This window comes from Brachyhypopomus gauderio, chromosome 3, assembly GCF_052324685.1.
Source record: "Brachyhypopomus gauderio isolate BG-103 chromosome 3, BGAUD_0.2, whole genome shotgun sequence".
Taxonomy (NCBI): domain Eukaryota; kingdom Metazoa; phylum Chordata; class Actinopteri; order Gymnotiformes; family Hypopomidae; genus Brachyhypopomus; species Brachyhypopomus gauderio.
This window is the reverse complement of record NC_135213.1, coordinates 41682744-41704255: the sequence shown is the minus strand read 5'-3', so window position 1 is coordinate 41704255 and position 21512 is coordinate 41682744. Positions and strand designations below refer to the sequence as shown.

The 21512-nt window shown below is 45.0% G+C and overlaps 33 non-coding genes across 33 annotated transcripts; 11 read left to right on the top strand and 22 right to left on the bottom strand.

Moving 5' to 3' along the window:
• The first annotated feature begins 158 nt into the window (after positions 1-158).
• trnad-guc (transfer RNA aspartic acid (anticodon GUC)) lies at positions 159-230 on the top strand. The gene has a single exon. It is a non-coding gene; the product is annotated as a tRNA-Asp (tRNA).
• A 404-nt stretch (positions 231-634) lies between these two features.
• On the bottom strand, positions 635-716 carry trnas-uga (transfer RNA serine (anticodon UGA)). Its single transcript has one exon. It is a non-coding gene; the product is annotated as a tRNA-Ser (tRNA).
• Positions 717-1299: 583 nt separating this feature from the next.
• On the bottom strand, positions 1300-1372 carry trnam-cau (transfer RNA methionine (anticodon CAU)). The gene has a single exon. It is a non-coding gene; the product is annotated as a tRNA-Met (tRNA).
• A 762-nt stretch (positions 1373-2134) lies between these two features.
• trnad-guc (transfer RNA aspartic acid (anticodon GUC)) lies at positions 2135-2206 on the top strand. Its single transcript has one exon. It is a non-coding gene; the product is annotated as a tRNA-Asp (tRNA).
• A 404-nt stretch (positions 2207-2610) lies between these two features.
• Positions 2611-2692, bottom strand: trnas-uga (transfer RNA serine (anticodon UGA)). The gene has a single exon. It is a non-coding gene; the product is annotated as a tRNA-Ser (tRNA).
• A 583-nt stretch (positions 2693-3275) lies between these two features.
• Positions 3276-3348, bottom strand: trnam-cau (transfer RNA methionine (anticodon CAU)). Its single transcript has one exon. It is a non-coding gene; the product is annotated as a tRNA-Met (tRNA).
• A 762-nt stretch (positions 3349-4110) lies between these two features.
• Positions 4111-4182, top strand: trnad-guc (transfer RNA aspartic acid (anticodon GUC)). Its single transcript has one exon. It is a non-coding gene; the product is annotated as a tRNA-Asp (tRNA).
• A 404-nt stretch (positions 4183-4586) lies between these two features.
• trnas-uga (transfer RNA serine (anticodon UGA)) lies at positions 4587-4668 on the bottom strand. The gene has a single exon. It is a non-coding gene; the product is annotated as a tRNA-Ser (tRNA).
• Positions 4669-5252: 584 nt separating this feature from the next.
• trnam-cau (transfer RNA methionine (anticodon CAU)) lies at positions 5253-5325 on the bottom strand. Its single transcript has one exon. It is a non-coding gene; the product is annotated as a tRNA-Met (tRNA).
• Positions 5326-6088: 763 nt separating this feature from the next.
• Positions 6089-6160, top strand: trnad-guc (transfer RNA aspartic acid (anticodon GUC)). The gene has a single exon. It is a non-coding gene; the product is annotated as a tRNA-Asp (tRNA).
• Positions 6161-6564: 404 nt separating this feature from the next.
• Positions 6565-6646, bottom strand: trnas-uga (transfer RNA serine (anticodon UGA)). Its single transcript has one exon. It is a non-coding gene; the product is annotated as a tRNA-Ser (tRNA).
• Positions 6647-7230: 584 nt separating this feature from the next.
• trnam-cau (transfer RNA methionine (anticodon CAU)) lies at positions 7231-7303 on the bottom strand. Its single transcript has one exon. It is a non-coding gene; the product is annotated as a tRNA-Met (tRNA).
• A 762-nt stretch (positions 7304-8065) lies between these two features.
• trnad-guc (transfer RNA aspartic acid (anticodon GUC)) lies at positions 8066-8137 on the top strand. The gene has a single exon. It is a non-coding gene; the product is annotated as a tRNA-Asp (tRNA).
• A 404-nt stretch (positions 8138-8541) lies between these two features.
• Positions 8542-8623, bottom strand: trnas-uga (transfer RNA serine (anticodon UGA)). Its single transcript has one exon. It is a non-coding gene; the product is annotated as a tRNA-Ser (tRNA).
• Positions 8624-9206: 583 nt separating this feature from the next.
• Positions 9207-9279, bottom strand: trnam-cau (transfer RNA methionine (anticodon CAU)). The gene has a single exon. It is a non-coding gene; the product is annotated as a tRNA-Met (tRNA).
• A 762-nt stretch (positions 9280-10041) lies between these two features.
• Positions 10042-10113, top strand: trnad-guc (transfer RNA aspartic acid (anticodon GUC)). The gene has a single exon. It is a non-coding gene; the product is annotated as a tRNA-Asp (tRNA).
• A 404-nt stretch (positions 10114-10517) lies between these two features.
• On the bottom strand, positions 10518-10599 carry trnas-uga (transfer RNA serine (anticodon UGA)). The gene has a single exon. It is a non-coding gene; the product is annotated as a tRNA-Ser (tRNA).
• A 584-nt stretch (positions 10600-11183) lies between these two features.
• Positions 11184-11256, bottom strand: trnam-cau (transfer RNA methionine (anticodon CAU)). Its single transcript has one exon. It is a non-coding gene; the product is annotated as a tRNA-Met (tRNA).
• A 763-nt stretch (positions 11257-12019) lies between these two features.
• trnad-guc (transfer RNA aspartic acid (anticodon GUC)) lies at positions 12020-12091 on the top strand. Its single transcript has one exon. It is a non-coding gene; the product is annotated as a tRNA-Asp (tRNA).
• Positions 12092-12495: 404 nt separating this feature from the next.
• Positions 12496-12577, bottom strand: trnas-uga (transfer RNA serine (anticodon UGA)). The gene has a single exon. It is a non-coding gene; the product is annotated as a tRNA-Ser (tRNA).
• A 583-nt stretch (positions 12578-13160) lies between these two features.
• On the bottom strand, positions 13161-13233 carry trnam-cau (transfer RNA methionine (anticodon CAU)). The gene has a single exon. It is a non-coding gene; the product is annotated as a tRNA-Met (tRNA).
• Positions 13234-13995: 762 nt separating this feature from the next.
• Positions 13996-14067, top strand: trnad-guc (transfer RNA aspartic acid (anticodon GUC)). The gene has a single exon. It is a non-coding gene; the product is annotated as a tRNA-Asp (tRNA).
• A 404-nt stretch (positions 14068-14471) lies between these two features.
• On the bottom strand, positions 14472-14553 carry trnas-uga (transfer RNA serine (anticodon UGA)). Its single transcript has one exon. It is a non-coding gene; the product is annotated as a tRNA-Ser (tRNA).
• A 583-nt stretch (positions 14554-15136) lies between these two features.
• trnam-cau (transfer RNA methionine (anticodon CAU)) lies at positions 15137-15209 on the bottom strand. Its single transcript has one exon. It is a non-coding gene; the product is annotated as a tRNA-Met (tRNA).
• A 762-nt stretch (positions 15210-15971) lies between these two features.
• Positions 15972-16043, top strand: trnad-guc (transfer RNA aspartic acid (anticodon GUC)). Its single transcript has one exon. It is a non-coding gene; the product is annotated as a tRNA-Asp (tRNA).
• Positions 16044-16447: 404 nt separating this feature from the next.
• On the bottom strand, positions 16448-16529 carry trnas-uga (transfer RNA serine (anticodon UGA)). Its single transcript has one exon. It is a non-coding gene; the product is annotated as a tRNA-Ser (tRNA).
• Positions 16530-17113: 584 nt separating this feature from the next.
• On the bottom strand, positions 17114-17186 carry trnam-cau (transfer RNA methionine (anticodon CAU)). Its single transcript has one exon. It is a non-coding gene; the product is annotated as a tRNA-Met (tRNA).
• Positions 17187-17948: 762 nt separating this feature from the next.
• Positions 17949-18020, top strand: trnad-guc (transfer RNA aspartic acid (anticodon GUC)). The gene has a single exon. It is a non-coding gene; the product is annotated as a tRNA-Asp (tRNA).
• Positions 18021-18424: 404 nt separating this feature from the next.
• On the bottom strand, positions 18425-18506 carry trnas-uga (transfer RNA serine (anticodon UGA)). The gene has a single exon. It is a non-coding gene; the product is annotated as a tRNA-Ser (tRNA).
• Positions 18507-19090: 584 nt separating this feature from the next.
• On the bottom strand, positions 19091-19163 carry trnam-cau (transfer RNA methionine (anticodon CAU)). The gene has a single exon. It is a non-coding gene; the product is annotated as a tRNA-Met (tRNA).
• Positions 19164-19926: 763 nt separating this feature from the next.
• trnad-guc (transfer RNA aspartic acid (anticodon GUC)) lies at positions 19927-19998 on the top strand. Its single transcript has one exon. It is a non-coding gene; the product is annotated as a tRNA-Asp (tRNA).
• Positions 19999-20402: 404 nt separating this feature from the next.
• On the bottom strand, positions 20403-20484 carry trnas-uga (transfer RNA serine (anticodon UGA)). The gene has a single exon. It is a non-coding gene; the product is annotated as a tRNA-Ser (tRNA).
• Positions 20485-21068: 584 nt separating this feature from the next.
• trnam-cau (transfer RNA methionine (anticodon CAU)) lies at positions 21069-21141 on the bottom strand. The gene has a single exon. It is a non-coding gene; the product is annotated as a tRNA-Met (tRNA).
• Between the last annotated feature and the right edge of the window lie 371 nt (positions 21142-21512).

The following is a 21512-nucleotide window of genomic DNA, read 5'->3' as shown; positions in this document are numbered from 1 at the left end:
CTGACGATGGTAAAAGAGGAGTGGCAACAGTGAGTCAATATCACCACAATGTGTTCTTTTTACCACCTCCTTGCAGGCACAATGATTCAGAGTACTTTAAAATCAAGGGGACAAGTGCACGTCACCTGACTCAGCATCACTGCGAGACACAGCACGTGTCCTCGTTAGTATAGTGGATAGTATCTCCGCCTGTCACGCGGAAGACCGGGGTTCGATTCCCCGACGGGGAGACCCTCTTTTAGCGCAAGGCGGAGCAACCAGTGACCGGCCATGAAAGAATGTGGCACTTTTTCTTTTACCTGAAACAAGACATCGCTATGTTGCATGAAGATCTTTGGATGAAGCACCTGTGAGTGCAAGCTCTCCCCACTGGTGGCATAAGGTCTCATCACAAATCACATTAGAGAGGCAAGTTAATCCTCTACGCTGCAAGAGACCCCACTGCATTTCCATGCCAACACATTGTAACGACGAAGCAGCCATTTGTAACTCAATTCCTGGGACTATTTCAGGATCAGTTAGGACTGCTAAAGTTTGGCAGCACAAAGTTGCAAATGGCATGAGAAGCATATTTAAAACTGGCTAGCAGGAAGAGAGCACACTCTCTCTTTCCACACGCCCAACAAGACACTCACGCTGCAAGCAGGAGTCGAACCTGCGCGGGGAAACCCCATTGGATTTCAAGTCCAACGCCTTAACCTCTCGGCCATCGCAGCTCGGCGGAGCGAGAGTAACATAGAGATCAATTCCTTGGACTTCCTCAAGCTCAATGATGAGTGCACAAGTGTCATTGCTTCTGAGTTGCAAATGGCTTGAAAAGAAAATTCAAATAAATGAATCTCCATAAGTCTACTCACTATTAACTTCAAGCTGGTACCAATTCCAGGTGATCAGGTATTCAAAAGCGTGTCATCAAAAGTGAATCAAAAAGAATCAAAAGTGAAAAGTGTCCGACGTGGTCCATTATTCTGTGTTGGCACCACGACACTGCAGTTTGATCTGGGAGCGAACATGCTCCAAAGAGGCAGCTTGATGTCTCAGTAGAGGTGTCAATACAGACGCCATCAAGGTATTGACTGAACGGTCAGTGGAGAGAATTGAATTGGATGCAACACATCTTGCTGTGTACACGCGAATTTACAAAAGAAAAAGCACAGCTTGAATCAACTAGGGATGACCTGTAAGAGTCATGTGCCAATACTATTTTCAGGTAGGGGGTGTGCTCAGCATGCGAGTGAATAAGGAAAGAGCGTTTGAGCATCTTTTGGGGGCTCGTCAATCTTTTCAAAAAGCTTCTGCTGCCCCGTGTGAGGGTCGAACTCACGACCTTCAGATTATGAGACTGACGCGCTACCTACTGCGCTAACGAGGCTAGGAAAGAAGAAGCGAGGCTGAGGAAGAACTAACAAAGCTGGAGAAAAAATGTATCCGCCCCCAATTCACTCCTTGGAGCATGGCGGCAAGTGCACCTGCAGCAACTAATTACTGCCAACAACAGCTAACAAACAACAAGGTTAGCACAAGAAGCCTGGAATTAACCAGAATCTGAGGCCAACGTAATTAAACTCTAATCCTACCCTAACCAATCACAGGATGTTCCAAGAGTAGACAAACAACGCACACAAACAAAAAAAAAAAACAAAAATACCACCAAAATACAAGTACAAACGACACCTACCTCATGAAGGTATGAAGTGAAGCTTTCTCTGGAGTGCTTTTAGTAGATGCAAAGCAGTAATGTGTGCCAAGAAATTCAGAACTTGCATGTGGGAAAGAGAGAAATGCAAAATCTCAGTTGATCTAAGATGGATATTGCAGTTCGGTACAATGCACTGGAATACGAAGACAAAATGAATTGCCAATGTAGCTAAAGCCAATTTTGCAGCAAATGGTTCGCATGACTTAACTAGGAAGGCAGATGAATCAAACCTGTAGGTCACCAAGATTCTGAGTTTTTCCTATCATAAGTCCACAAACTGACGATGGTAAAAGAGGAGTGGCAACAGTGAGTCAATATCACCACAATGTGTTCTTTTTACCACCTCCTTGCAGGCACAATGATTCAGAGTACTTTAAAATCAAGGGGACAAGTGCACGTCACCTGACTCAGCATCACTGCGAGACACAGCACGTGTCCTCGTTAGTATAGTGGATAGTATCTCCGCCTGTCACGCGGAAGACCGGGGTTCGATTCCCCGACGGGGAGACCCTCTTTTAGCGCAAGGCGGAGCAACCAGTGACCGGCCATGAAAGAATGTGGCACTTTTTCTTTTACCTGAAACAAGACTTCGCTATGTTGCATGAAGATCTTTGGATGAAGCACCTGTGAGTGCAAGCTCTCCCCACTGGTGGCATAAGGTCTCATCACAAATCACATTAGAGAGGCAAGTTAATCCTCTACGCTGCAAGAGACCCCACTGCATTTCCATGCCAACACATTGTAACGACGAAGCAGCCATTTGTAACTCAATTCCTGGGACTATTTCAGGATCAGTTAGGACTGCTAAAGTTTGGCAGCACAAAGTTGCAAATGGCATGAGAAGCATATTTAAAACTGGCTAGCAGGAAGAGAGCACACTCTCTCTTTCCACACGCCCAACAAGACACTCACGCTGCAAGCAGGAGTCAAACCTGCGCGGGGAAACCCCATTGGATTTCAAGTCCAACGCCTTAACCTCTCGGCCATCGCAGCTCGGCGGAGCGAGAGTAACATAGAGATCAATTCCTTGGACTTCCTCAAGCTCAATGATGAGTGCACAAGTGTCATTGCTTCTGAGTTGCAAATGGCTTGAGAAGAAAATTCAAATAAATGAATCTCCATAAGTCTACTCACTATTAACTTCAAGCTGGTACCAATTCCAGGTGATCAGGTATTCAAAAGCGTGTCATCAAAAGTGAATCAAAAAGAATCAAAAGTGAAAAGTGTCCGACGTGGTCCATTATTCTGTGTTGGCACCACGACACTGCAGTTTGATCTGGGAGCGAACATGCTCCAAAGAGGCAGCTTGATGTCTCAGTAGAGGTGTCAATACAGACGCCATCAAGGTATTGACTGAACGGTCAGTGGAGAGAATTGAATTGGATGCAACACATCTTGCTGTGTACACGCGAATTTACAAAAGAAAAAGCACAGCTTGAATCAACTAGGGATGACCTGTAAGAGTCATGTGCCAATACTATTTTCAGGTAGGGGGTGTGCTCAGCATGCGAGTGAATAAGGAAAGAGCGTTTGAGCATCTTTTGGGGGCTCGTCAATCTTTTCAAAAAGCTTCTGCTGCCCCGTGTGAGGGTCGAACTCACGACCTTCAGATTATGAGACTGACGCGCTACCTACTGCGCTAACGAGGCTAGGAAAGAAGAAGCGAGGCTGAGGAAGAACTAACAAAGCTGGAGAAAAAATGTATCCGCCCCCAATTCACTCCTTGGAGCATGGCGGCAAGTGCACCTGCAGCAACTAATTACTGCCAACAACAGCTAACAAACAACAAGGTTAGCACAAGAAGCCTGGAATTAACCAGAATCTGAGGCCAACGTAATTAAACTCTAATCCTACCCTAACCAATCACAGGATGTTCCAAGAGTAGACAAACAACGCACACAAACAAAAAAAAAACAAAAATACCACCAAAATACAAGTACAAACGACACCTACCTCATGAAGGTATGAAGTGAAGCTTTCTCTGGAGTGCTTTTAGTAGATGCAAAGCAGTAATGTGTGCCAAGAAATTCAGAACTTGCATGTGGGAAAGAGAGAAATGCAAAATCTCAGTTGATCTAAGATGGATATTGCAGTTCGGTACAATGCACTGGAATACGAAGACAAAATGAATTGCCAATGTAGCTAAAGCCAATTTTGCAGCAAATGGTTCGCATGACTTAACTAGGAAGGCAGATGAATCAAACCTGTAGGTCACCAAGATTCTTTGAGTTTTTCCTATCATAAGTCCACAAACTGACGATGGTAAAAGAGGAGTGGCAACAGTGAGTCAATATCACCACAATGTGTTCTTTTTACCACCTCCTTGCAGGCACAATGATTCAGAGTACTTTAAAATCAAGGGGACAAGTGCACGTCACCTGACTCAGCATCACTGCGAGACACAGCACGTGTCCTCGTTAGTATAGTGGATAGTATCTCCGCCTGTCACGCGGAAGACCGGGGTTCGATTCCCCGACGGGGAGACCCTCTTTTAGCGCAAGGCGGAGCAACCAGTGACCGGCCATGAAAGAATGTGGCACTTTTTCTTTTACCTGAAACAAGACATCGCTATGTTGCATGAAGATCTTTGGATGAAGCACCTGTGAGTGCGAGCTCTCCCCACTGGTGGCATAAGGTCTCATCACAAATCACATTAGAGAGGCAAGTTAATCCTCTACGCTGCAAGAGACCCCACTGCATTTCCATGCCAACACATTGTAACGACGAAGCAGCCATTTGTAACTCAATTCCTGGGACTATTTCAGGATCAGTTAGGACTGCTAAAGTTTGTCAGCACAAAGTTGCAAATGGCATGAGAAGCATATTTAAAACTGGCTAGCAGGAAGAGAGCACACTCTCTCTTTCCACATGCCCAACAAGACACTCACGCTGCAAGCAGGAGTCGAACCTGCGCGGGGAAACCCCATTGGATTTCAAGTCCAACGCCATAACCTCTCGGCCATCGCAGCTCGGCGGAGCGAGAGTAACATAGAGATCAATTCCTTGGACTTCCTCAAGCTCAATGATGAGTGCACAAGTGTCATTGCTTCTGAGTTGCAAATGGCTTGAGAAGAAAATTCAAATAAATGAATCTCCATAAGTCTACTCACTATTAACTTCAAGCTGGTACCAATTCCAGGTGATCAGGTATTCAAAAGCGTGTCATCAAAAGTGAATCAAAAAGAATCAAAAGTGAAAAGTGTCCGACGTGGTCCATTATTCTGTGTTGGCACCACGACACTGCAGTTTGATCTGGGAGCGAACATGCTCCAAAGAGGCAGCTTGATGTCTCAGTAGAGGTGTCAATACAGACGCCATCAAGGTATTGACTGAACGGTCAGTGGAGAGAATTGAATTGGATGCAACACAACTTGCTGTGTACACGCGAATTTACAAAAGAAAAAGCACAGCTTGAATCAACTAGGGATGACCTGTAAGAGTCATGTGCCAATACTATTTTCAGGGTAGGGGGTGTGCTCAGCATGCGAGTGAATAAGGAAAGAGCGTTTGAGCATCTTTTGGGGGCTCGTCAATCTTTTCAAAAAGCTTCTGTTGCCCCGTGTGAGGGTCGAACTCACGACCTTCAGATTATGAGACTGACGCGCTACCTACTGCGCTAACGAGGCTAGGAAAGAAGAAGCGAGGCTGAGGAAGAACTAACAAAGCTGGAGAAAAAATGTATCCGCCCCCAATTCACTCCTTGGAGCATGGCGGCAAGTTCACCTGCAGCAACTAATTACTGCCAACAACAGCTAACAAACAACAAGGTTAGCACAAGAAGCCTGGAATTAACCAGAATCTGAGGCCAACGTAATTAAACTCTAATCCTACCCTAACCAATCACAGGATGTTCCAAGAGTAGACAAACAACGCACACAAACAAAAAAAAAAACAAAAATACCACCAAAATACAAGTACAAACGACACCTACCTCATGAAGGTATGAAGTAAAGCTTTCTCTGGAGTGCTTTTAGTAGATGCAAAGCAGTAATGTGTGCCAAGAAATTCAGAACTTGCATGTGGGAAAGAGAGAAATGCAAAATCTCAGTTGATCTAAGATGGATATTGCAGTTCGGTACAATGCACTGGAATACAAAGACAAAATGAATTGCCAATGTAGCTAAAGCCAATTTTGCAGCAAATGGTTCGCATGACTTAACTAGGAAGGCAGATGAATCAAACCTGTAGGTCACCAAGATTCTTTGAGTTTTTCCTATCATAAGTCCACAAACTGACGATGGTAAAAGAGGAGTGGCAACAGTGAGTCAATATCACCACAATGTGTTCTTTTTACCACCTCCTTGCAGGCACAATGATTCAGAGTACTTTAAAATCAAGGGGACAAGTGCACGTCACCTGACTCAGCATCACTGCGAGACACAGCACGTGTCCTCGTTAGTATAGTGGATAGTATCTCCGCCTGTCACGCGGAAGACCGGGGTTCGATTCCCCGACGGGGAGACCCTCTTTTAGCGCAAGGCGGAGCAACCAGTGACCGGCCATGAAAGAATGTGGCACTTTTTCTTTTACCTGAAACAAGACATCGCTATGTTGCATGAAGATCTTTGGATGAAGCACCTGTGAGTGCAAGCTCTCCCCACTGGTGGCATAAGGTCTCATCACAAATCACATTAGAGAGGCAAGTTAATCCTCTACGCTGCAAGAGACCCCACTGCATTTCCATGCCAACACATTGTAACGACGAAGCAGCCATTTGTAACTCAATTCCTGGGACTATTTCAGGATCAGTTAGGACTGCTAAAGTTTGGCAGCACAAAGTTGCAAATGGCATGAGAAGCATATTTAAAACTGGCTAGCAGGAAGAGAGCACACTCTCTCTTTCCACACGCCCAACAAGACACTCACGCTGCAAGCAGGAGTCGAACCTGCGCGGGGAAACCCCATTGGATTTCAAGTCCAACGCCTTAACCTCTCGGCCATCGCAGCTCGGCGGAGCGAGAGTAACATAGAGATCAATTCCTTGGACTTCCTCAAGCTCAATGATGAGTGCACAAGTGTCATTGCTTCTGAGTTGCAAATGGCTTGAGAAGAAAATTCAAATAAATGAATCTCCATAAGTCTACTCACTATTAACTTCAAGCTGGTACCAATTCCAGGTGATCAGGTATTCAAAAGCGTGTCATCAAAAGTGAATCAAAAAGAATCAAAAGTGAAAAGTGTCCGACGTGGTCCATTATTCTGTGTTGGCACCACGACACTGCAGTTTGATCTGGGAGCGAACATGCTCCAAAGAGGCAGCTTGATGTCTCAGTAGAGGTGTCAATACAGACGCCATCAAGGTATTGACTGAACGGTCAGTGGAGAGAATTGAATTGGATGCAACACAACTTGCTGTGTACACGCGAATTTACAAAAGAAAAAGCACAGCTTGAATCAACTAGGGATGACCTGTAAGAGTCATGTGCCAATACTATTTTCAGGGTAGGGGGTGTGCTCAGCATGCGAGTGAATAAGGAAAGAGCGTTTGAGCATCTTTTGGGGGCTCGTCAATCTTTTCAAAAAGCTTCTGTTGCCCCGTGTGAGGGTCGAACTCACGACCTTCAGATTATGAGACTGACGCGCTACCTACTGCGCTAACGAGGCTAGGAAAGAAGAAGCGAGGCTGAGGAAGAACTAACAAAGCTGGAGAAAAAATGTATCCGCCCCCAATTCACTCCTTGGAGCATGGCGGCAAGTTCACCTGCAGCAACTAATTACTGCCAACAACAGCTAACAAACAACAAGGTTAGCACAAGAAGCCTGGAATTAACCAGAATCTGAGGCCAACGTAATTAAACTCTAATCCTACCCTAACCAATCACAGGATGTTCCAAGAGTAGACAAACAACGCACACAAACAAAAAAAAAACAAAAATACCACCAAAATACAAGTACAAACGACACCTACCTCATGAAGGTATGAAGTAAAGCTTTCTCTGGAGTGCTTTTAGTAGATGCAAAGCAGTAATGTGTGCCAAGAAATTCAGAACTTGCATGTGGGAAAGAGAGAAATGCAAAATCTCAGTTGATCTAAGATGGATATTGCAGTTCGGTACAATGCACTGGAATACGAAGACAAAATGAATTGCCAATGTAGCTAAAGCCAATTTTGCAGCAAATGGTTCGCATGACTTAACTAGGAAGGCAGATGAATCAAACCTGTAGGTCACCAAGATTCTTTGAGTTTTTCCTATCATAAGTCCACAAACTGACGATGGTAAAAGAGGAGTGGCAACAGTGAGTCAATATCACCACAATGTGTTCTTTTTACCACCTCCTTGCAGGCACAATGATTCAGAGTACTTTAAAATCAAGGGGACAAGTGCACGTCACCTGACTCAGCATCACTGCGAGACACAGCACGTGTCCTCGTTAGTATAGTGGATAGTATCTCCGCCTGTCACGCGGAAGACCGGGGTTCGATTCCCCGACGGGGAGACCCTCTTTTAGCGCAAGGCGGAGCAACCAGTGACCGGCCATGAAAGAATGTGGCACTTTTTCTTTTACCTGAAACAAGACATCGCTATGTTGCATGAAGATCTTTGGATGAAGCACCTGTGAGTGCGAGCTCTCCCCACTGGTGGCATAAGGTCTCATCACAAATCACATTAGAGAGGCAAGTTAATCCTCTACGCTGCAAGAGACCCCACTGCATTTCCATGCCAACACATTGTAACGACGAAGCAGCCATTTGTAACTCAATTCCTGGGACTATTTCAGGATCAGTTAGGACTGCTAAAGTTTGTCAGCACAAAGTTGCAAATGGCATGAGAAGCATATTTAAAACTGGCTAGCAGGAAGAGAGCACACTCTCTCTTTCCACATGCCCAACAAGACACTCACGCTGCAAGCAGGAGTCGAACCTGCGCGGGGAAACCCCATTGGATTTCAAGTCCAACGCCATAACCTCTCGGCCATCGCAGCTCGGCGGAGCGAGAGTAACATAGAGATCAATTCCTTGGACTTCCTCAAGCTCAATGATGAGTGCACAAGTGTCATTGCTTCTGAGTTGCAAATGGCTTGAGAAGAAAATTCAAATAAATGAATCTCCATAAGTCTACTCACTATTAACTTCAAGCTGGTACCAATTCCAGGTGATCAGGTATTCAAAAGCGTGTCATCAAAAGTGAATCAAAAAGAATCAAAAGTGAAAAGTGTCCGACGTGGTCCATTATTCTGTGTTGGCACCACGACACTGCAGTTTGATCTGGGAGCGAACATGCTCCAAAGAGGCAGCTTGATGTCTCAGTAGAGGTGTCAATACAGACGCCATCAAGGTATTGACTGAACGGTCAGTGGAGAGAATTGAATTGGATGCAACACAACTTGCTGTGTACACGCGAATTTACAAAAGAAAAAGCACAGCTTGAATCAACTAGGGATGACCTGTAAGAGTCATGTGCCAATACTATTTTCAGGTAGGGGGTGTGCTCAGCATGCGAGTGAATAAGGAAAGAGCGTTTGAGCATCTTTTGGGGGCTCGTCAATCTTTTCAAAAAGCTTCTGCTGCCCCGTGTGAGGGTCGAACTCACGACCTTCAGATTATGAGACTGACGCGCTACCTACTGCGCTAACGAGGCTAGGAAAGAAGAAGCGAGGCTGAGGAAGAACTAACAAAGCTGGAGAAAAAATGTATCCGCCCCCAATTCACTCCTTGGAGCATGGCGGCAAGTGCACCTGCAGCAACTAATTACTGCCAACAACAGCTAACAAACAACAAGGTTAGCACAAGAAGCCTGGAATTAACCAGAATCTGAGGCCAACGTAATTAAACTCTAATCCTACCCTAACCAATCACAGGATGTTCCAAGAGTAGACAAACAACGCACACAAACAAAAAAAAAACAAAAATACCACCAAAATACAAGTACAAACGACACCTACCTCATGAAGGTATGAAGTGAAGCTTTCTCTGGAGTGCTTTTAGTAGATGCAAAGCAGTAATGTGTGCCAAGAAATTCAGAACTTGCATGTGGGAAAGAGAGAAATGCAAAATCTCAGTTGATCTAAGATGGATATTGCAGTTCGGTACAATGCACTGGAATACGAAGACAAAATGAATTGCCAATGTAGCTAAAGCCAATTTTGCAGCAAAAGGTTCGCATGACTTAACTAGGAAGGCAGATGAATCAAACCTGTAGGTCACCAAGATTCTTTGAGTTTTTCCTATCATAAGTCCACAAACTGACGATGGTAAAAGAGGAGTGGCAACAGTGAGTCAATATCACCACAATGTGTTCTTTTTACCACCTCCTTGCAGGCACAATGATTCAGAGTACTTTAAAATCAAGGGGACAAGTGCACGTCACCTGACTCAGCATCACTGCGAGACACAGCACGTGTCCTCGTTAGTATAGTGGATAGTATCTCCGCCTGTCACGCGGAAGACCGGGGTTCGATTCCCCGACGGGGAGACCCTCTTTTAGCGCAAGGCGGAGCAACCAGTGACCGGCCATGAAAGAATGTGGCACTTTTTCTTTTACCTGAAACAAGACATCGCTATGTTGCATGAAGATCTTTGGATGAAGCACCTGTGAGTGCGAGCTCTCCCCACTGGTGGCATAAGGTCTCATCACAAATCACATTAGAGAGGCAAGTTAATCCTCTACGCTGCAAGAGACCCCACTGCATTTCCATGCCAACACATTGTAACGACGAAGCAGCCATTTGTAACTCAATTCCTGGGACTATTTCAGGATCAGTTAGGACTGCTAAAGTTTGTCAGCACAAAGTTGCAAATGGCATGAGAAGCATATTTAAAACTGGCTAGCAGGAAGAGAGCACACTCTCTCTTTCCACATGCCCAACAAGACACTCACGCTGCAAGCAGGAGTCGAACCTGCGCGGGGAAACCCCATTGGATTTCAAGTCCAACGCCATAACCTCTCGGCCATCGCAGCTCGGCGGAGCGAGAGTAACATAGAGATCAATTCCTTGGACTTCCTCAAGCTCAATGATGAGTGCACAAGTGTCATTGCTTCTGAGTTGCAAATGGCTTGAGAAGAAAATTCAAATAAATGAATCTCCATAAGTCTACTCACTATTAACTTCAAGCTGGTACCAATTCCAGGTGATCAGGTATTCAAAAGCGTGTCATCAAAAGTGAATCAAAAAGAATCAAAAGTGAAAAGTGTCCGACGTGGTCCATTATTCTGTGTTGGCACCACGACACTGCAGTTTGATCTGGGAGCGAACATGCTCCAAAGAGGCAGCTTGATGTCTCAGTAGAGGTGTCAATACAGACGCCATCAAGGTATTGACTGAACGGTCAGTGGAGAGAATTGAATTGGATGCAACACAACTTGCTGTGTACACGCGAATTTACAAAAGAAAAAGCACAGCTTGAATCAACTAGGGATGACCTGTAAGAGTCATGTGCCAATACTATTTTCAGGGTAGGGGGTGTGCTCAGCATGCGAGTGAATAAGGAAAGAGCGTTTGAGCATCTTTTGGGGGCTCGTCAATCTTTTCAAAAAGCTTCTGTTGCCCCGTGTGAGGGTCAAACTCACGACCTTCAGATTATGAGACTGACGCGCTACCTACTGCGCTAACGAGGCTAGGAAAGAAGAAGCGAGGCTGAGGAAGAACTAACAAAGCTGGAGAAAAAATGTATCCGCCCCCAATTCACTCCTTGGAGCATGGCGGCAAGTTCACCTGCAGCAACTAATTACTGCCAACAACAGCTAACAAACAACAAGGTTAGCACAAGAAGCCTGGAATTAACCAGAATCTGAGGCCAACGTAATTAAACTCTAATCCTACCCTAACCAATCACAGGATGTTCCAAGAGTAGACAAACAACGCACACAAACAAAAAAAAAAACAAAAATACCACCAAAATACAAGTACAAACGACACCTACCTCATGAAGGTATGAAGTAAAGCTTTCTCTGGAGTGCTTTTAGTAGATGCAAAGCAGTAATGTGTGCCAAGAAATTCAGAACTTGCATGTGGGAAAGAGAGAAATGCAAAATCTCAGTTGATCTAAGATGGATATTGCAGTTCGGTACAATGCACTGGAATACAAAGACAAAATGAATTGCCAATGTAGCTAAAGCCAATTTTGCAGCAAATGGTTCGCATGACTTAACTAGGAAGGCAGATGAATCAAACCTGTAGGTCACCAAGATTCTTTGAGTTTTTCCTATCATAAGTCCACAAACTGACGATGGTAAAAGAGGAGTGGCAACAGTGAGTCAATATCACCACAATGTGTTCTTTTTACCACCTCCTTGCAGGCACAATGATTCAGAGTACTTTAAAATCAAGGGGACAAGTGCACGTCACCTGACTCAGCATCACTGCGAGACACAGCACGTGTCCTCGTTAGTATAGTGGATAGTATCTCCGCCTGTCACGCGGAAGACCGGGGTTCGATTCCCCGACGGGGAGACCCTCTTTTAGCGCAAGGCGGAGCAACCAGTGACCGGCCATGAAAGAATGTGGCACTTTTTCTTTTACCTGAAACAAGACATCGCTATGTTGCATGAAGATCTTTGGATGAAGCACCTGTGAGTGCGAGCTCTCCCCACTGGTGGCATAAGGTCTCATCACAAATCACATTAGAGAGGCAAGTTAATCCTCTACGCTGCAAGAGACCCCACTGCATTTCCATGCCAACACATTGTAACGACGAAGCAGCCATTTGTAACTCAATTCCTGGGACTATTTCAGGATCAGTTAGGACTGCTAAAGTTTGGCAGCACAAAGTTGCAAATGGCATGAGAAGCATATTTAAAACTGGCTAGCAGGAAGAGAGCACACTCTCTCTTTCCACACGCCCAACAAGACACTCACGCTGCAAGCAGGAGTCGAACCTGCGCGGGGAAACCCCATTGGATTTCAAGTCCAACGCCTTAACCTCTCGGCCATCGCAGCTCGGCGGAGCGAGAGTAACATAGAGATCAATTCCTTGGACTTCCTCAAGCTCAATGATGAGTGCACAAGTGTCATTGCTTCTGAGTTGCAAATGGCTTGAGAAGAAAATTCAAATAAATGAATCTCCATAAGTCTACTCACTATTAACTTCAAGCTGGTACCAATTCCAGGTGATCAGGTATTCAAAAGCGTGTCATCAAAAGTGAATCAAAAAGAATCAAAAGTGAAAAGTGTCCGACGTGGTCCATTATTCTGTGTTGGCACCACGACACTGCAGTTTGATCTGGGAGCGAACATGCTCCAAAGAGGCAGCTTGATGTCTCAGTAGAGGTGTCAATACAGACGCCATCAAGGTATTGACTGAACGGTCAGTGGAGAGAATTGAATTGGATGCAACACATCTTGCTGTGTACACGCGAATTTACAAAAGAAAAAGCACAGCTTGAATCAACTAGGGATGACCTGTAAGAGTCATGTGCCAATACTATTTTCAGGTAGGGGGTGTGCTCAGCATGCGAGTGAATAAGGAAAGAGCGTTTGAGCATCTTTTGGGGGCTCGTCAATCTTTTCAAAAAGCTTCTGCTGCCCCGTGTGAGGGTCGAACTCACGACCTTCAGATTATGAGACTGACGCGCTACCTACTGCGCTAACGAGGCTAGGAAAGAAGAAGCGAGGCTGAGGAAGAACTAACAAAGCTGGAGAAAAAATGTATCCGCCCCCAATTCACTCCTTGGAGCATGGCGGCAAGTGCACCTGCAGCAACTAATTACTGCCAACAACAGCTAACAAACAACAAGGTTAGCACAAGAAGCCTGGAATTAACCAGAATCTGAGGCCAACGTAATTAAACTCTAATCCTACCCTAACCAATCACAGGATGTTCCAAGAGTAGACAAACAACGCACACAAACAAAAAAAAAACAAAAATACCACCAAAATACAAGTACAAACGACACCTACCTCATGAAGGTATGAAGTGAAGCTTTCTCTGGAGTGCTTTTAGTAGATGCAAAGCAGTAATGTGTGCCAAGAAATTCAGAACTTGCATGTGGGAAAGAGAGAAATGCAAAATCTCAGTTGATCTAAGATGGATATTGCAGTTCGGTACAATGCACTGGAATACGAAGACAAAATGAATTGCCAATGTAGCTAAAGCCAATTTTGCAGCAAATGGTTCGCATGACTTAACTAGGAAGGCAGATGAATCAAACCTGTAGGTCACCAAGATTCTTTGAGTTTTTCCTATCATAAGTCCACAAACTGACGATGGTAAAAGAGGAGTGGCAACAGTGAGTCAATATCACCACAATGTGTTCTTTTTACCACCTCCTTGCAGGCACAATGATTCAGAGTACTTTAAAATCAAGGGGACAAGTGCACGTCACCTGACTCAGCATTACTGCGAGACACAGCACGTGTCCTCGTTAGTATAGTGGATAGTATCTCCGCCTGTCACGCGGAAGACCGGGGTTCGATTCCCCGACGGGGAGACCCTCTTTTAGCGCAAGGCGGAGCAACCAGTGACCGGCCATGAAAGAATGTGGCACTTTTTCTTTTACCTGAAACAAGACATCGCTATGTTGCATGAAGATCTTTGGATGAAGCACCTGTGAGTGCGAGCTCTCCCCACTGGTGGCATAAGGTCTCATCACAAATCACATTAGAGAGGCAAGTTAATCCTCTACGCTGCAAGAGACCCCACTGCATTTCCATGCCAACACATTGTAACGACGAAGCAGCCATTTGTAACTCAATTCCTGGGACTATTTCAGGATCAGTTAGGACTGCTAAAGTTTGTCAGCACAAAGTTGCAAATGGCATGAGAAGCATATTTAAAACTGGCTAGCAGGAAGAGAGCACACTCTCTCTTTCCACATGCCCAACAAGACACTCACGCTGCAAGCAGGAGTCGAACCTGCGCGGGGAAACCCCATTGGATTTCAAGTCCAACGCCATAACCTCTCGGCCATCGCAGCTCGGCGGAGCGAGAGTAACATAGAGATCAATTCCTTGGACTTCCTCAAGCTCAATGATGAGTGCACAAGTGTCATTGCTTCTGAGTTGCAAATGGCTTGAGAAGAAAATTCAAATAAATGAATCTCCATAAGTCTACTCACTATTAACTTCAAGCTGGTACCAATTCCAGGTGATCAGGTATTCAAAAGCGTGTCATCAAAAGTGAATCAAAAAGAATCAAAAGTGAAAAGTGTCCGACGTGGTCCATTATTCTGTGTTGGCACCACGACACTGCAGTTTGATCTGGGAGCGAACATGCTCCAAAGAGGCAGCTTGATGTCTCAGTAGAGGTGTCAATACAGACGCCATCAAGGTATTGACTGAACGGTCAGTGGAGAGAATTGAATTGGATGCAACACAACTTGCTGTGTACACGCGAATTTACAAAAGAAAAAGCACAGCTTGAATCAACTAGGGATGACCTGTAAGAGTCATGTGCCAATACTATTTTCAGGTAGGGGGTGTGCTCAGCATGCGAGTGAATAAGGAAAGAGCGTTTGAGCATCTTTTGGGGGCTCGTCAATCTTTTCAAAAAGCTTCTGCTGCCCCGTGTGAGGGTCGAACTCACGACCTTCAGATTATGAGACTGACGCGCTACCTACTGCGCTAACGAGGCTAGGAAAGAAGAAGCGAGGCTGAGGAAGAACTAACAAAGCTGGAGAAAAAATGTATCCGCCCCCAATTCACTCCTTGGAGCATAGCGGCAAGTGCACCTGCAGCAACTAATTACTGCCAACAACAGCTAACAAACAACAAGGTTAGCACAAGAAGCCTGGAATTAACCAGAATCTGAGGCCAACGTAATTAAACTCTAATCCTACCCTAACCAATCACAAGATGTTCCAGGAGTAGACAAACAACGCACACAAACAAAAAAAAAACAAAAATACCACCAAAATACAGGTACAAACGACACCTACCTCATGAAGGTATGAAGTGAAGCTTTCTCTGGAGTGCTTTTAGTAGATGCAAAGCAGTAATGTGTGCCAAGAAATTCAGAACTTGCATGTGGGAAAGAGAGAAATGCAAAATCTCAGTTGATCTAAGATGGATATTGCAGTTCGGTACAATGCACTGGAATACGAAGACAAAATGAATTGCCAATGTAGCTAAAGCCAATTTTGCAGCAAATGGTTCGCATGACTTAACTAGGAAGGCAGATGAATCAAACCTGTAGGTCACCAAGATTCTTTGAGTTTTTCCTATCATAAGTCCACAAACTGACGATGGTAAAAGAGGAGTGGCAACAGTGAGTCAATATCACCACAATGTGTTCTTTTTACCACCTCCTTGCAGGCACAATGATTCAGAGTACTTTAAAATCAAGGGGACAAGTGCACGTCACCTGACTCAGCATCACTGCGAGACACAGCACGTGTCCTCGTTAGTATAGTGGATAGTATCTCCGCCTGTCACGCGGAAGACCGGGGTTCGATTCCCCGACGGGGAGACCCTCTTTTAGCGCAAGGCGGAGCAACCAGTGACCGGCCATGAAAGAATGTGGCACTTTTTCTTTTACCTGAAACAAGACATCGCTATGTTGCATGAAGATCTTTGGATGAAGCACCTGTGAGTGCGAGCTCTCCCCACTGGTGGCATAAGGTCTCATCACAAATCACATTAGAGAGGCAAGTTAATCCTCTACGCTGCAAGAGACCCCACTGCATTTCCATGCCAACACATTGTAACGACGAAGCAGCCATTTGTAACTCAATTCCTGGGACTATTTCAGGATCAGTTAGGACTGCTAAAGTTTGTCAGCACAAAGTTGCAAATGGCATGAGAAGCATATTTAAAACTGGCTAGCAGGAAGAGAGCACACTCTCTCTTTCCACATGCCCAACAAGACACTCACGCTGCAAGCAGGAGTCGAACCTGCGCGGGGAAACCCCATTGGATTTCAAGTCCAACGCCATAACCTCTCGGCCATCGCAGCTCGGCGGAGCGAGAGTAACATAGAGATCAATTCCTTGGACTTCCTCAAGCTCAATGATGAGTGCACAAGTGTCATTGCTTCTGAGTTGCAAATGGCTTGAGAAGAAAATTCAAATAAATGAATCTCCATAAGTCTACTCACTATTAACTTCAAGCTGGTACCAATTCCAGGTGATCAGGTATTCAAAAGCGTGTCATCAAAAGTGAATCAAAAAGAATCAAAAGTGAAAAGTGTCCGACGTGGTCCATTATTCTGTGTTGGCACCACGACACTGCAGTTTGATCTGGGAGCGAACATGCTCCAAAGAGGCAGCTTGATGTCTCAGTAGAGGTGTCAATACAGACGCCATCAAGGTATTGACTGAACGGTCAGTGGAGAGAATTGAATTGGATGCAACACAACTTGCTGTGTACACGCGAATTTACAAAAGAAAAAGCACAGCTTGAATCAACTAGGGATGACCTGTAAGAGTCATGTGCCAATACTATTTTCAGGGTAGGGGGTGTGCTCAGCATGCGAGTGAATAAGGAAAGAGCGTTTGAGCATCTTTTGGGGGCTCGTCAATCTTTTCAAAAAGCTTCTGTTGCCCCGTGTGAGGGTCAAACTCACGACCTTCAGATTATGAGACTGACGCGCTACCTACTGCGCTAACGAGGCTAGGAAAGAAGAAGCGAGGCTGAGGAAGAACTAACAAAGCTGGAGAAAAAATGTATCCGCCCCCAATTCACTCCTTGGAGCATAGCGGCAAGTGCACCTGCAGCAACTAATTACTGCCAACAACAGCTAACAAACAACAAGGTTAGCACAAGAAGCCTGGAATTAACCAGAATCTGAGGCCAACGTAATTAAACTCTAATCCTACCCTAACCAATCACAAGATGTTCCAGGAGTAGACAAACAACGCACACAAACAAAAAAAAAACAAAAATACCACCAAAATACAGGTACAAACGACACCTACCTCATGAAGGTATGAAGTGAAGCTTTCTCTGGAGTGCTTTTAGTAGATGCAAAGCAGTAATGTGTGCCAAGAAATTCAGAACTTGCATGTGGGAAAGAGAGAAATGCAAAATCTCAGTTGATCTAAGATGGATATTGCAGTTCGGTACAATGCACTGGAATACGAAGACAAAATGAATTGCCAATGTAGCTAAAGCCAATTTTGCAGCAAATGGTTCGCATGACTTAACTAGGAAGGCAGATGAATCAAACCTGTAGGTCACCAAGATTCTTTGAGTTTTTCCTATCATAAGTCCACAAACTGACGATGGTAAAAGAGGAGTGGCAACAGTGAGTCAATATCACCACAATGTGTTCTTTTTACCACCTCCTTGCAGGCACAATGATTCAGAGTACTTTAAAATCAAGGGGACAAGTGCACGTCACCTGACTCAGCATCACTGCGAGACACAGCACGTGTCCTCGTTAGTATAGTGGATAGTATCTCCGCCTGTCACGCGGAAGACCGGGGTTCGATTCCCCGACGGGGAGACCCTCTTTTAGCGCAAGGCGGAGCAACCAGTGACCGGCCATGAAAGAATGTGGCACTTTTTCTTTTACCTGAAACAAGACATCGCTATGTTGCATGAAGATCTTTGGATGAAGCACCTGTGAGTGCGAGCTCTCCCCACTGGTGGCATAAGGTCTCATCACAAATCACATTAGAGAGGCAAGTTAATCCTCTACGCTGCAAGAGACCCCACTGCATTTCCATGCCAACACATTGTAACGACGAAGCAGCCATTTGTAACTCAATTCCTGGGACTATTTCAGGATCAGTTAGGACTGCTAAAGTTTGTCAGCACAAAGTTGCAAATGGCATGAGAAGCATATTTAAAACTGGCTAGCAGGAAGAGAGCACACTCTCTCTTTCCACATGCCCAACAAGACACTCACGCTGCAAGCAGGAGTCGAACCTGCGCGGGGAAACCCCATTGGATTTCAAGTCCAACGCCATAACCTCTCGGCCATCGCAGCTCGGCGGAGCGAGAGTAACATAGAGATCAATTCCTTGGACTTCCTCAAGCTCAATGATGAGTGCACAAGTGTCATTGCTTCTGAGTTGCAAATGGCTTGAGAAGAAAATTCAAATAAATGAATCTCCATAAGTCTACTCACTATTAACTTCAAGCTGGTACCAATTCCAGGTGATCAGGTATTCAAAAGCGTGTCATCAAAAGTGAATCAAAAAGAATCAAAAGTGAAAAGTGTCCGACGTGGTCCATTATTCTGTGTTGGCACCACGACACTGCAGTTTGATCTGGGAGCGAACATGCTCCAAAGAGGCAGCTTGATGTCTCAGTAGAGGTGTCAATACAGACGCCATCAAGGTATTGACTGAACGGTCAGTGGAGAGAATTGAATTGGATGCAACACAACTTGCTGTGTACACGCGAATTTACAAAAGAAAAAGCACAGCTTGAATCAACTAGGGATGACCTGTAAGAGTCATGTGCCAATACTATTTTCAGGGTAGGGGGTGTGCTCAGCATGCGAGTGAATAAGGAAAGAGCGTTTGAGCATCTTTTGGGGGCTCGTCAATCTTTTCAAAAAGCTTCTGTTGCCCCGTGTGAGGGTCAAACTCACGACCTTCAGATTATGAGACTGACGCGCTACCTACTGCGCTAACGAGGCTAGGAAAGAAGAAGCGAGGCTGAGGAAGAACTAACAAAGCTGGAGAAAAAATGTATCCGCCCCCAATTCACTCCTTGGAGCATGGCGGCAAGTTCACCTGCAGCAACTAATTACTGCCAACAACAGCTAACAAACAACAAGGTTAGCACAAGAAGCCTGGAATTAACCAGAATCTGAGGCCAACGTAATTAAACTCTAATCCTACCCTAACCAATCACAGGATGTTCCAAGAGTAGACAAACAACGCACACAAACAAAAAAAAAAACAAAAATACCACCAAAATACAAGTACAAACGACACCTACCTCATGAAGGTATGAAGTAAAGCTTTCTCTGGAGTGCTTTTAGTAGATGCAAAGCAGTAATGTGTGCCAAGAAATTCAGAACTTGCATGTGGGAAAGAGAGAAATGCAAAATCTCAGTTGATCTAAGATGGATATTGCAGTTCGGTACAATGCACTGGAATACAAAGACAAAATGAATTGCCAATGTAGCTAAAGCCAATTTTGCAGCAAATGGTTCGCATGACTTAACTAGGAAGGCAGATGAATCAAACCTGTAGGTCACCAAGATTCTTTGAGTTTTTCCTATCATAAGTCCACAAACTGACGATGGTAAAAGAGGAGTGGCAACAGTGAGTCAATATCACCACAATGTGTTCTTTTTACCACCTCCTTGCAGGCACAATGATTCAGAGTACTTTAAAATCAAGGGGACAAGTGCACGTCACCTGACTCAGCATCACTGCGAGACACAGCACGTGTCCTCGTTAGTATAGTGGATAGTATCTCCGCCTGTCACGCGGAAGACCGGGGTTCGATTCCCCGACGGGGAGACCCTCTTTTAGCGCAAGGCGGAGCAACCAGTGACCGGCCATGAAAGAATGTGGCACTTTTTCTTTTACCTGAAACAAGACATCGCTATGTTGCATGAAGATCTTTGGATGAAGCACCTGTGAGTGCGAGCTCTCCCCACTGGTGGCATAAGGTCTCATCACAAATCACATTAGAGAGGCAAGTTAATCCTCTACGCTGCAAGAGACCCCACTGCATTTCCATGCCAACACATTGTAACGACGAAGCAGCCATTTGTAACTCAATTCCTGGGACTATTTCAGGATCAGTTAGGACTGCTAAAGTTTGGCAGCACAAAGTTGCAAATGGCATGAGAAGCATATTTAAAACTGGCTAGCAGGAAGAGAGCACACTCTCTCTTTCCACACGCCCAACAAGACACTCACGCTGCAAGCAGGAGTCGAACCTGCGCGGGGAAACCCCATTGGATTTCAAGCCCAACGCCTTAACCTCTCGGCCATCGCAGCTCGGCGGAGCGAGAGTAACATAGAGATCAATTCCTTGGACTTCCTCAAGCTCAATGATGAGTGCACAAGTGTCATTGCTTCTGAGTTGCAAATGGCTTGAGAAGAAAATTCAAATAAATGAATCTCCATAAGTCTACTCACTATTAACTTCAAGCTGGTACCAATTCCAGGTGATCAGGTATTCAAAAGCGTGTCATCAAAAGTGAATCAAAAAGAATCAAAAGTGAAAAGTGTCCGACGTGGTCCATTATTCTGTGTTGGCACCACGACACTGCAGTTTGATCTGGGAGCGAACATGCTCCAAAGAGGCAGCTTGATGTCTCAGTAGAGGTGTCAATACAGACGCCATCAAGGTATTGACTGAACGGTCAGTGGAGAGAATTGAATTGGATGCAACACAACTTGCTGTGTACACGCGAATTTACAAAAGAAAAAGCACAGCTTGAATCAACTAGGGATGACCTGTAAGAGTCATGTGCCAATACTATTTTCAGGGTAGGGGGTGTGCTCAGCATGCGAGTGAATAAGGAAAGAGCGTTTGAGCATCTTTTGGGGGCTCGTCAATCTTTTCAAAAAGCTTCTGTTGCCCCGTGTGAGGGTCGAACTCACGACCTTCAGATTATGAGACTGACGCGCTACCTACTGCGCTAACGAGGCTAGGAAAGAAGAAGCGAGGCTGAGGAAGAACTAACAAAGCTGGAGAAAAAATGTATCCGCCCCCAATTCACTCCTTGGAGCATGGCGGCAAGTTCACCTGCAGCAACTAATTACTGCCAACAACAGCTAACAAACAACAAGGTTAGCACAAGAAGCCTGGAATTAACCAGAATCTGAGGCCAACGTAATTAAACTCTAATCCTACCCTAACCAATCACAGGATGTTCCAAGAGTAGACAAACAACGCACACAAACAAAAAAAAAACAAAAATACCACCAAAATACAAGTACAAACGACACCTACCTCATGAAGGTATGAAGTGAAGCTTTCTCTGGAGTGCTTTTAGTAGATGCAAAGCAGTAATGTGTGC